The 13058-nt window shown below is 37.2% G+C and overlaps 1 long non-coding RNA gene across 1 annotated transcript; it reads left to right on the top strand.

Annotated features, from left to right (window-relative positions):
- Window positions 1-2292: 2292 nt before the first annotated feature.
- LOC124717014 lies at window positions 2293-4553 on the top strand. The gene is made up of 3 exons (XR_007005697.1): window positions 2293-2342; window positions 3244-3295; window positions 4454-4553. It is a non-coding gene; the product is annotated as an uncharacterized LOC124717014 (long non-coding RNA).
- Window positions 4554-13058: the final 8505 nt, after the last annotated feature.

Here is a 13058-nt window from a genome sequence, read left to right as displayed (position 1 = left end):
CTCTTCTTACGATTGTTTTCACTTTCAGTGAGACTATTACTAGAACAAAGTACATCAAAATTGTTTACATTCTCGAACCTCGAAACATTTGCTGTAGACGAAGTTTTAGTGCGGATTGTTTGACGCTTGTTGTGTACTACCTTCCATTCTGATGATTTATCAGCGTCATTTTGCACCGATGTAGCCATGTTCTGGCGAAAGCTTTTGTCGTTCTGTCTGTCTTGAAGCAATGGATCCATGTTTCGCTTCGACTTCAGTTCCATATTTTCGGACTTCAGGCTGTCGATTTCTATTCTTAAACTGCTGATTACACATTGTAAACTAGCAATACGCTCATTATACTTTAATAATTCACTTTTGCACCTTACACACGAATTTTTAACGGCTTCACTGTAACTTATTTTTGGAGTAAAATCGCGGATATCTACACACGCCGCCATCTTAGATGTATGTTAGCACAAATGAGCAACAGGCCAATGTTATGACACAGCCAGTAGATCATAAAAATTTTTAGAACTTTACAGCCTTGCTAGGACTTACTCAAATCTTATAATTTTTGTAACGCCAATAATTAACATTAAGGAAGGACATTAGCCCTACAATGTGAATATTCTTTTAAAAAACAGACACACTCATTAGTGAGCTTCATTTACTGCATCTGATTACAAAAGACTTTGTGACAGTACACTAAATGTACTGGATACCCAGCATATTCATATCTGAAACAGTTCAGTCAATTTGTCCTATGTATATTATCTTCGAAGGCGTAAGATCAGAGCAGATTTCTCCATTTTTGTCCCAACGAATCAAATTACATTTCTTGTTTGTTTTTTTCAGATTCATTCCGTTTTAACTCTTCCCTGGTACTGCATGTAAAAAAACACCACTCTGTGTACAATTATTTAAAAGTGTGGTAAGAAATGTAAAACTAAAAGCATGTTATTTATTGAGTGGGAAACACGTGCTGATAAAATTTATAAATTATATACATCTGAAACAAAAAACCAACATTACACTATAATACTGTATCACATTTCTTTTAGTAGTGTTTGAGGAACTGGCATATGCGTTTTCTAGTGGCGATCGAGGGAAACACTGTACGTAAAATTTTTGTAAGATACTGGCATGTTAACTTATTTCATTATTTGCTTTTTAATTTACGTCGATTTCATGGAAAGTTCTCAAATGTCTGTACAAATCCTTCCTGATTGTAAAATTGAAACCATATATTCCGCAGAGTGCCTTCCACAAATCCCTATTTCCAGTATAATCTGAAATAAAACGCAGATCATCACAATTTTAAGAGGTCTTGTATATGTGTCAGATAATTCTTATTAGAAAAACTACACAGTTAACTGTATCGTACTTCATGCCAGAGAACTTATACGTTGCGATGTATCATAGCAATTTTATTTCTTAGCAACATTTTCGCGAATTCGGTGGTCTAGACAAAGATCTCTCTCCACAGCGCGAGGGTCGTCACGTGGCCGATTTCAGATAAACTTCCTTCTCACGCTATCGTATGACACCCACGCCGGATTGTATTTAAGAAATTTGTCAGTGGCCTCTATGGTGCTTATCTGTCGATTACACCCGTGTTGGTCGTTCTTGATCTTTCGAGAAAAGAAAATGCACAATTTTCTTTTGTCATATCTATCAGCACTCTCGCCTTTGTTTACAAATAGCTCATTGGGCAAACCATCGTCATCTCAGTAAATTAATTATTCTCGTCAACGAAACATCTTATAAGAAATCGTTTGCGGGTATACGAGAAATTAACACAAATGCCACATATTTCCCTGCATTCAAGGGTCGCTGACTACATGGGCCTAATCACACTACGTCGTGGCTGCGGTACATAAAATTTAATCGGGCCATAACATTATCTCTCGTACACTGCTCGTTATTTAAATGGTTTTACTATTGCTATTGTTTCCGTTACATACAATTTTTTTGAGGAAATGTTGATAATTGTACCATTTTTCGGAAACTGGTAGAACAATCGACAAAATACTTCACTATTATTCCGTTACCGCTACGGATATTTTTGGGATTTATGTCTTTAAAGCAGAATTTCATGTTCTGCGAATTTCCTGTCATCAGTTATTTTTTGCTCTGTTGTCGAATTTGTTTATGATGCTCATTACCTATTGTTGGTGCAAAATAATCCAGCATGTAATCGATTACACCACGAAACATGGCGTAAGAAAGTCGTATATGTTGGCACAGCTAAAGCAATGATGAGTCACTCAGGCGAGACAACGAGCGCAGTTCTATTCTTGCTGTATCAGGTGTAGTTGCTGTTTGAGTGTTTGATAATCGAACATCTGTAATGGCTGACGGTAAGCGTTTGCAAATAGTATTTTACAAATAGTTTAGACGGCAGAGTCTGTTGAGTGACGAAGAATGCATTGCTAGTCGATTTATGTAGTATGCATCTGGTATTTTATGTTGTGACGTATTTCCCTGCACAGACGCCTGCATTTTGTGAACAGTACGTTAGCTGTAAAGCGGCATAGGTATACACGTGGTTTATTTCTGGTTTAGGATAGTGGTAGAATTCTAGCACTACTACTTACATGTGTTCAGGACCGAAAGAGTTTAAGCACGATGCGGAACAGAAGTGTTAACCAGTGAAATAAACATCGAGAAATGAAGGTTTCGGTTTCGTATGCAGTTTAATATGAATAGCGGGAGCCATTTTACGTGTACTGTCTTTCCACGTGTTCGCCATGTTGAATCTGTAATATGGTTTTAATTCAAAATCGGGCTACCGGAAACAGGTTTAAGGCTACACTATCCTACCTAAATTTCATGCTTAAGTTTAGAACGTCTACTTCTGCTGTAGATATGCTACACGTGTTACATATTTACTTGGCTATGCCACTCTATCCTTTGTTCATGCCACATAGAATTTCGTTACCAAATAATTTTAAATACGGAAGCGTCGGATCCCGCCCGTCTGCTTTGACCAAATACATATGATGCGCAATAAAATACTCAACTATTTCTTTGAAAGCATTTCGGAACAAATCAGAAAAAAGTGCTCTATGTAGTGTTACTAGATTTAATGTAAAAATATATGGCCATCGCAGTAAATTAATTGCCACATACTTAAGAACACGTCATAACTGATAGTTTTTAATCTCGTGGAATTTTGCAAAATGATGTAAGAATTGTTATTTAAAATACATTGTTTGAAGTCTCACCGAAAATTAATGTTCTTCTTTTCTTTCTCTTCAGAGAATGACTGCCCGTGCTGTAATCTACCCGAATGGCTGGAGATCTTTGTTCGGTACAGTATGCTTACCATAGATTTGGCTTTAAATGTGTAGCAAATGAACAGGTACCTGTTCTTGAGTCCAACCAACAGTACTGGACCTCTGATTTGATGTGTGATACAACATGGCATGTGACGTCTACATGCAGAAGCAGAACGTCCATTTAACTGTCTTTGCTTATCTAGCAAATGACGTGGTTCAATGGTATAGTCTTCGAAGTGCCTTTTGTAGGCTTCTGCAAGTATCTGTAGTGGCCAGATGTATTTTGTTTGTGTTTACAATATCGTTTAAATCCTGTGAGAAAGGGGGGGGGGTAAAATTTATTTGAGATGTTTCTATATTTGTCGTCATTACGCTGTTCTCCTACCACCAGTGAAAGCATGCTTTACCTTTTTTGTTTTTGAGGATGTTGTGATGCAGTGTACTGAAACCAGAGTTCTACATTAGGTTGGATGAATTATCAGTTAACCTATTTTGTTCCTTTTCCTCTTTTAGTGGAGACAATAATGTCACCTAGTCTGAGGTCTTGGCTATGTCAGGAGGTTGCTTGAGTTGATATTCCAGATCCAAACAATGGAATTAATGATATTACCTGTAATGATATTTATTTGTAGTGTCATTTGTGTAAGCGACAGGCTTGTATGTGGAATGAGTCACAGCTTCCTGTAAGTACTGGTGCATATATAACTGTAATATGAAGATGCTATGAGTCTGATGAGTAGTGTATAGAAACAGTAGGATATTCAGCAGTATTTTTTGTTTTCCACAGACAGTTGATAGGAATATTTCATAGTGTGTAGAATTTGAACATCACAATTTTTTATTGTGCTGGGGAAAGTATAGATCTTTTCATACTGTAAAGTGGTATTGGGCAGTACTTCCTTAAATCAGCCTTTAGCAGGGATGTTTATTTTTTATGTCCTTGGTACAATGTGGCATGTGAGATGTTACCATCTTGCACCAGAATATTGTGCTGTAACATATTCGATGAAACAGGCTGACATCAAGATGCTGCAGATACCAAAATGGGGGATCCCTGTGTTAAGACAATTTGTGTCTGGAGAACATTTAGATACTGGATGTTAATAGTGGAATATTATTTTAGTGTAACATACATAGGAACTGTTGCCTCTTAAGTTAGTTTAGGAGGTAATAGAATTTTTTCATTTCAGATTTTTACACTCTGTGTCAAAATCTAAACTATTCTGCCACCAAGCCAACCCAAATCTGTGTCTGTCAGCTCAAATGGAGCCACTTGTGGTATGTACGGAGAATGAAGGTACAGTGTCCCATTTTTGCTTTGGGAGTGTGTTTGTGCTATAAAATGGTGAATTTATATTTGTCTGCTTCCATTCTCCATCTGTTAGTTACTGTTTTCCATGTTTTGTGTTTTGTCTTTCTGTAGTATATTAATGCAGTATTGGTTGTGCTGTTGAACCTCAGTGCAGTTAATCTGAGTGTGACTAATGTTAAGGCAGAATATTAGTGTTTTTGCTGATATTGAGCTTTGCTTATTGTCAATGTTCCATATTTGATATAGAGATCAATGTACATTGTGGACCTGGTGCAATAATTCACAACCTGTGTTGACTTTTTGGATAAAATGCAAAACCAAAGCATTGATATTGTGGATAGTGCATTCATAGATTCTGCCCATGATGGAAAACTGCATCCTTGCTTGTCAGTTTATCCCAGTATTTTACCATGAGTTGTACGTGTTGTGAATGAAGCAGGAGCTTTGAAAAGTTTTCTCCAATCCATGTGACGCATAAAAATTTTGCTATATCCGAGGGCTTAATTATGCCAGGTATGCCAGGTTTAAGCATTTACCTTGAGCTTAAATCGTACTTTTTGTGCCCAGGTTTGCTTGAAAATAAATTTTGGGGGAAGGATTGTTCCTTGACAGAAGACAATATTTTTCTTTTTCATCCGAACGTGGTCTAGTGAAATTTAACCATCAGGAATTTCATTTTCCATAATACCACATTTTGTTCATGTATACGCCTGAGGTGAAGTGCAGTTGGTCTGTAGTTTTTGGCATCCACATTTCCATGACTCCACGAACTACTAACTCACATTCTGTATGTGAAATGATCAGATTGTCTGCTTTCTCGTTTAATGATCATGTACGAATAAAACACGGTGGAGCTGTTGAATATTTCATAAACAGTGACGCTATGTATGTTTGGCTATAATTTATTATGCATGAGAGGGTGGTAACGGCATAAATGGCAATGATACAAGGGCATAAGCTGCACTTGCAACAAGGCAGTTACGTGGATGACAGTAAATGCAGTTACAAGAGTAAAGGGAATCCACTGATAGGGAAATGTCCATGAAGTGTGCATGTTGGTAGTGTTTGTCTTGGATTTGTGATAATTTCAATTGTATTGTGGATATTAAGTGATTTGTGTAAGGTACATACCATACTATTGTTTTGAGCATTTTGAGTGCTGGGAAGGCAACTTGCCGTGGGGGGGAAAGACTTGATACTGCTTTTCCTTGTATTTTATACACTTCATTAGAGCTACCTGCCCATAGCTAATGTAGTGCTGTAGAAAATTGAATGAAGCTGTAATATGTAATGAGCTATTTTTGACTTGCCAGCAGAACTTTCCTGTATATTCGTGACACTTCAGTTTAATGCATGTACCATTTTTTTAAATTGTTCACTAAATCTTCAGAACCACAGCTGCATGGTACCACTTCTTAAACTGGGATATCCTTAAACTGAGTTGTCGGATTTTGCTACAAAATTTCTCTTTCTGTTGCTGCACTGAAAAAACCTGCTTTGACAGTTAACATTGTTTTTGCAGTGTGCAGACGAGGTCATCTATTCTGCAGAGCAGGCTGGAAGCTGTACGTCCAGGATGTACTGCTGGGGGCTTGGTGGAAGTCAGGTATGGTTTGTGTAATAGACTGGTTTATTAAGCTTATTTATGATGCTTTGTTTCATGTTTGCCTGATTGGCAGTGCTAATTATATTATGTGGCAATATCAAGTTATTTTCATTATGAGATACCTATTAATGTAACACTAAAATTGAGAAATAAGAAAAGCTTTGTTATTATGGGTAAGTTTATTGCTATGGCTACAGTGAGTGATACATATACCTAGATCAGAAAATCTGTTTCTACTATTGGAGGTAATTCTTTAGTGTTCGTGTATTGTTCAATCACTCATGAAACTGAGCTCTTAGCTGCGGAGTATACAGTCAGAACTCTTCAGTTTCAAAACAAGTGCTTCATTGTCCCACTGTTAAATTGCCAGTTATGACCTCCAGGTATTCTGGTACTTCACAAAAGTTCTGTACTGTGAGGAAAGCATTGTTAACTGTATTCAACTTGCACTGAATTCTGGGAAGTTGGCATCTCCTAGTGGTCTACTTTATCTATGTAACAACAATATTACAGTAAGAGAAATGTCATCAAGTGCTGGTTAGGATGTTTTGATGAAAAGGCAGGAAACATTCAACACTAGCTTCTCTTGTCAAAGACACAGATTTTAGCTCTAGCTCCTGATAATTTACTTTCATCAGTGGTATGCAAAAGTGAAGATTGGTACAACGAATGTAACAGAACTATCTTTGTGATTAGTCTGTTGGGATATATTGAGAAAATTGTAGCTTTGTGTAGTACCATTGTGCATAAGGGTTTACGTTTTTTATAATCTTGTGGTAGGTTTGATGTTGGATATTCCAGTAGATGGGACTGTCTTTCAGAAGAGGATTTGTAATTGGTGCATTTGCCATGTCTGAAGGTCAATGAAAATTGTTGAAGTTGGCTGTACAAAGCTACTTATCTGTTTGTTTTACATGCTCAGTTAATGTGGGTATATATTTGTTTAGGTGTAAAAAAATCCTTTCTGATGTTTCTCAGTGTGTTAGTTTTCAAAACTGAGCATACAATTAGGCATACAGATGGCCCAATGTTTATGATGTATGGTACGCCCATGTTTAAATTAATTTAAAATGGTTTTTATTCGCTTTTGTTGGCATTTGTTGATGTACTAGATATCAGCTAGGGTGCCACTTCGGTGGTGTGGTGTAGGTCAGTTCTCTCACCCCCTCATCTTCCCTTAGGTTCTGATAAACAGATACTTGCATCCTGCAAATACAGTTATCATGAAGGGAATGGTGATGTACAGGAACATGGGTTTTGAAATTTGTGGTTCATAAGAGAATTGTGTTATTACGGATAACACCAGTTATCATCCACAAAAACAGTAGAAACTTCCTAAAGGACAATTAAACAATAAATGGTATTAACCCATTAGCATTCAATTTATTATTAATTGACATGTATTCTTAATTTCTGGAAAACAGTATCCTGGTGACTCAATTTATGGAAATATGAGTAAATTTAATTTACTTAGGGCATAAAAGAAAAAAAAATTGGTCCATTTTCATTTGAGAATGCTGAGTGCTTGGCAGTTTTCACCTTACTCTGCTTTGTAGGAAAATGGGTAGTATAAGGAATTTGATAATAATAAACTAAAAACATTTCACTATTATTGTTTATTTTAGAATAACTGTTTGTGCTCTTGGTCCTCATGCTTACATCGACAAACTTAATGTTATGGTGTCATTCAGTGTCTTTTATGTTTATTATGTAAATTGAAGGAGAGGGGAGAAAGGGAGGAAAAGGAATATTGACATGTGCTGCATCAGGAACCTGCTCGGCATCAATGCCAATGAGTGAATATGAGTGCTGGCCTGAGATTCAAAATTGGGAACCACAGCGCCACCCAGACACAATGTTTATCGCAGCTATCTTGGCACGCCTCTTCCTACCTTGTGCCACCTGTCTACAGTCCCTGTTCATTTCCTCCATGCTCACTACTTTCCGATTCCTGAAGGAGATCGGACACTGAGTCAGGTGGATCTATTGCCCATTGAGGCAAATCAGTTATGACTGTGCGGTGTGTTCTTTTGAACATGTCTGAAGGAATAGACACTGTGCATTTGTGTAATTTTATATTTGTATTGGTTGGTGTGCCACGTACTGGGCCTAGAGTGATACTGTCTGATCACTCTTAATTTAGTTTCATTCCTATTGTGGTCTGCACAATTGAGAGTGTTAACAAGGAATGATCCCACGTATGTAATGGTTTGTTACTGTCCAATTTTGTGTGACCCTCAGCGTAGATATTTTTCCAAATCATCGAATTGCTTGTGTAAACAAAAAATCAGCTGATTTTGGATAAAAGGAATTGTTAGATGCTGGTTAGCTTGAGTTAAGGATTTTACATGTTACGCATACCACAAAATATGTGTATGGCGAAAAGGCATTTCATTGCAGCTGTTCCTCAAGGTCCCATATCAGAGGTAATAATTGAATTCATGCTTCTCCGTTCAAGTATTTCTTATTGAAGTCCAAGAACTAATGACACAGCTGTGTGCTCAGAAATGATTACAGCTATCTTATCAGCATAATGAATGGTGCAGGAAATGTCTGCAAACAATCTGAAGTTGTATTTGTCTATATCCATGCATCAACCATGTATCTATTTTTATAACTACCTGCATCTGTCCAACTGTTAAAATCCTGTGGCATGTGAGACAATGGTGTGAATTGCTATTATATTTATGTTGATTTTCCTATCTTTGTTTCCCTATTACAGATGTAAGTAGTTACTTGATTGTATGTTAAAATGTGTTCATTTCATCAATTTGGTTGTAATGATGCTTTCTAATGTAAAACAAATATTCAATTGCAGTGCAAGAGAGATACAAAAATACTCCCTGAATCCGGAGGCTCCAATTTTTGTGAGGTATGGTATACTCATGTTTGATATAATTAAATCTCTTCTTGTCCACCTAATACTCATACTTGATGCTGTGCTACTGTTCAAATGTAATTGTAGTGTGTCAACTGCCAAATAGAATTTTCTGTTGATAAACCATCTCAAATTAATATCAGCAACTTTTATGTCTTTACAGTGCACTCAGTGAGACAGATGGAGATCCAGTGGACCTTTATCCAGTGTCAACCTTGAATCCATGGGCACCAGTTTTCCACGGGTAGAGTATAACTGTGTTCAATGCATCGTTGATAGTTGCTCGTCAAACAGTACCCCTATTCTTTCAGTAAAATAACTGAACCAGAAAGTGTCATTTCAAGTTAGGCATTGATCATTCAGACATTGAGACTCAGGATGAGGTGTAAATGTGAAAGACAATTTTAACAAGCAACCCATATTTCAGAAGTGGGACACGAGGTACAAAAGGAGACAGTTATGACAGGCTAGTCAGTGACTGGCAGATGTTACTATACTGCTGAGGTTGCAGCTTGCTGGGCCCAGGCGATACATGACCATTATTGTTGGTGTGTGTGCATGTACAACTGAGAGCTTAGAACCTGAGAAACAAAGGGGCAGTTTTTTCATTCTGCCGCACTGTTGTAAACCTGTACTGAGGGTGGTGGGACTGTCAACACATCGCTGGTCGCTGAAAATACCTATATTAGCCTTGCTTGTTATGTAGCTGTTTAACTGAACAAATAGTTGCTGCTTCTCCTTTGTACCTTCATACCTCCAATTCCGCTCCATCACAGTGAGACAGTGTTCGTGACTGATCTGTATGAGATACCAGTGGGATTCATAAATTTAGTATGCATTACCTCTATGTACTTCATTAATAATTTCTTACCTACACTGCATGGTGATGTTACATTAATGTATCATGTACAATGTTTCTCGTGTCATATGAAAAGCCTATAATCAACATGAATGAGTTAATGGATGGGAGACATTAGAATTCAGTAAATTGCTCTGTTTTCAAATAATATTTGTTAAGACTACAACTGATGAGAGGTTGCTAGTTTTATCAAAATATCGTGAGATAAAACATGTACTAAAAGGGTCTGATCATTCTTAAAATGGGTCCTGCTGACGATTATGCAGTATGTGAGGATACACAGGATGGCCAAAATATATCCTCCAAATTCAAATGGCACAGAATAATCACCCAAACATATTAGTTCTATCTTTTCCACATGTTACGCATATCAAAAATTCCAGTCTGTAATTTGCTTCAGCCATATCCTGTCACCCAGGATGATGGAATTATATAAAGTTTATTTATTTATTTGAAAGATAAGGTATAGTTACTGGTAGTTCCTGATTTGATGGCAGTTGAAGTAACAAGTGTAATGTTTCAGGTAAATTGTGGCATCTGTCAGTGTAAAATGGATTTTGGATTCTCCACCCACACTGAAGCAGAGGATGTGGATGAATCTCTGTCATGAGGAATTTTTGCCACATTCTCGAGTGCACATGTGAAAGGAAAGTACTGACGAAGGATGTTCGTCCTGAACACAGAAGGTAAGAATTAAATCAATATGACCTTGATTTTTGTGCACAATTAGTATTATCATTTTTCTTTCAAATAATGATACTTGACACATCATGAGTGAATGTAGTTCAGAATTACAGTTACACGCATATATAAAGAAAATAAGTGATTCTCTGTATGTTACATAATGGTTAGCTTCCAGGTACTGTTACATACTGGATTAACGATTTTCTTCGAAAACAACCACATTTTGTTTCATCTGTATGTACAATGGCAGATTACTGTGTAGGAAGATTCTGTTGGTCAGTTTTAGCAGATTTGCTTCAGCATGATTACAATTTTCCCTTGTGTTAAAATCATAAGCATGTGGTTAATACTGTATCACACTTAGTTTTTACATACATATTGGTTTCCTTAAAGTGCAGTGATCATACTGTTAAGTCTTTAGTGAAATTGCACTTAGGTTGTTGCTGACGGTAACAACTCTCTTGACAAACAGTGAGAACTGTGGATATGTTAATATTTTATAGAAGATAAATATTATTGAAGTGACTGTTCCCAGTTTCATACTTTGAGAATGTTTTGTTTGTAAGTCGACTGTTAAACTGTAATTACAAGAAGTGAAGCATTTCCACCTACTTTGAGGCACATCATTTGCAAGTAAAAAAGAAAGGTAGCAGGTCAAATACTCACACATTCTTGGGAAATTCCTGAAAAATGATTGAACTGATTCTTGTGTTACAATTAAACACAAGCAGAATGTTGCTTAGATAGAATTGGTGTACATTTTAATTGCCCATCATTAATTTTCAGATGTCAATGATGTACTGACTCACTCCACAACTTGGAGATTTGCTCTTCCTTTTTGTCCTAAAACACCAGGTGTGTAAGACGAGGAATGAAAGAGATTCAAAATTATTATGGAAAGGATAGATTGCTATTCACTATAAAGATGACGAACTGATTTCCAGGCAGGCATGATAAGACTATTATATATAATCTTTCAGTCAAAGCATTCATCAGAAAAGAGAAATGTGCACTCATTTGCCAAAGCAGATGTGTGTACACATGATTGTTACCTCTGAATTTTTTTACAGTAGACTCTCTCATACTAGCTGTTGGCAAAAGGATTTTTTCTATTAATAGCTTCATATTCTAGGAATGAAATGGAGCAAAGAGGCATTAAGTGTCCTAAATCAGGCATACAGTGAGGAAAGGTGTATGCATGACCCACTGTATGCTAATAAGGTAGTAGAAAATCATTTCTTTCTGACTAATGTGTTGAATGTTACATGGTGATTTTTGATACGTATCGTAATACCTTATCTTAACCGAGCGAGGTGGCGCAGTGGTTAGACACTGGACTCGCATTCGGGAGGACGATGGTTCAATACCGGGTCCGGCCATCCTGATTTAGGTTTTCCGTGATTTCCCTAAATCACTCCAGGCAAATGCCGGGATGGTTCCTCTGTAAGGGCACGGCCGACTTCCTTCCCCATTCTTCCCTAATCCGATGAGACCGATGACCACGCTGTCTGGTCTCCTTCCCCAAACAACCAACCAACCAACCTTATCTTATGAAAGCTCATATTTGATTTGATTGCATCTCGTCATTTATTTCATCATGTCAGAAGAGAGAAACTGGCATTGAAAGGGAGAAAGTCCTTGTAATTTCACCTAGTGTGACAGATGACTGTGAAACTGAGTAGTGCCCACTCATACATAGTCCGAACTTGGAAGAGTAGCACAAGTACACTTTTAAGTACTGTTTCTTTAAAGGGTTGCAATCTGCAGTGGGTATATCCACAACTACTTCTGAAATAGTGTGCTGTGCTATTATGCGGCCAAAAGCCAGACTCTTAAGATTCCCCAGTTGCCAGTAAACATAATGTTAAATCCAGCCTGCAATGTAACAGGGCATTTACAGGTATTTTATTTGTGATTTAGGTTGGTAAAATCACAAAATGTATAAACATATGGTTTAATTCTTATTTTCGAGAATGTGAGACAGCCTTCCTTGTGACTGTCACACTTGCTAGTTCCATCTTCTATTATAGACAGCAACTTTTCGAAACAGGCCATGTCCATCCTCACGAAGCCCCGAAATTCATGCAGATCTTCAGCCCTCCATTCTTTCCTAAGCAGTGAATATAATCCCCTGCCTTTGTTCCTTCTTTTCAGCCAGGTTTGAACTTCATAACGTCTGGCTTTTTATTTTTGTCGTCGTCCTGCCTTAATCTGAAGATTTACTGTTACTACCAGGGCAATAGCTCCAAATGCAGTTGGGTACTCCATGTGCAATATGTTGTATAAATACATATACCTGTGTAACCGAGTGTCGTAATTTAAAACTAACTGTTTAGTCTTTAATTCAGAACAGTAGTAACCTACAAAAGAGAATTACAGTTACTTGATAAATAATGACATTCCAATATGTCACACAGTCCACCTTTGTTTCGTGCAGTAGAACGAACGACTTCGAG

This window comes from Schistocerca piceifrons, chromosome 9, assembly GCF_021461385.2.
Source record: "Schistocerca piceifrons isolate TAMUIC-IGC-003096 chromosome 9, iqSchPice1.1, whole genome shotgun sequence".
NCBI classification, from domain to species: domain Eukaryota; kingdom Metazoa; phylum Arthropoda; class Insecta; order Orthoptera; family Acrididae; genus Schistocerca; species Schistocerca piceifrons.
Note: the sequence above shows the minus strand (reverse complement) of the source record. Positions and strands in the feature narration are given on the sequence as shown.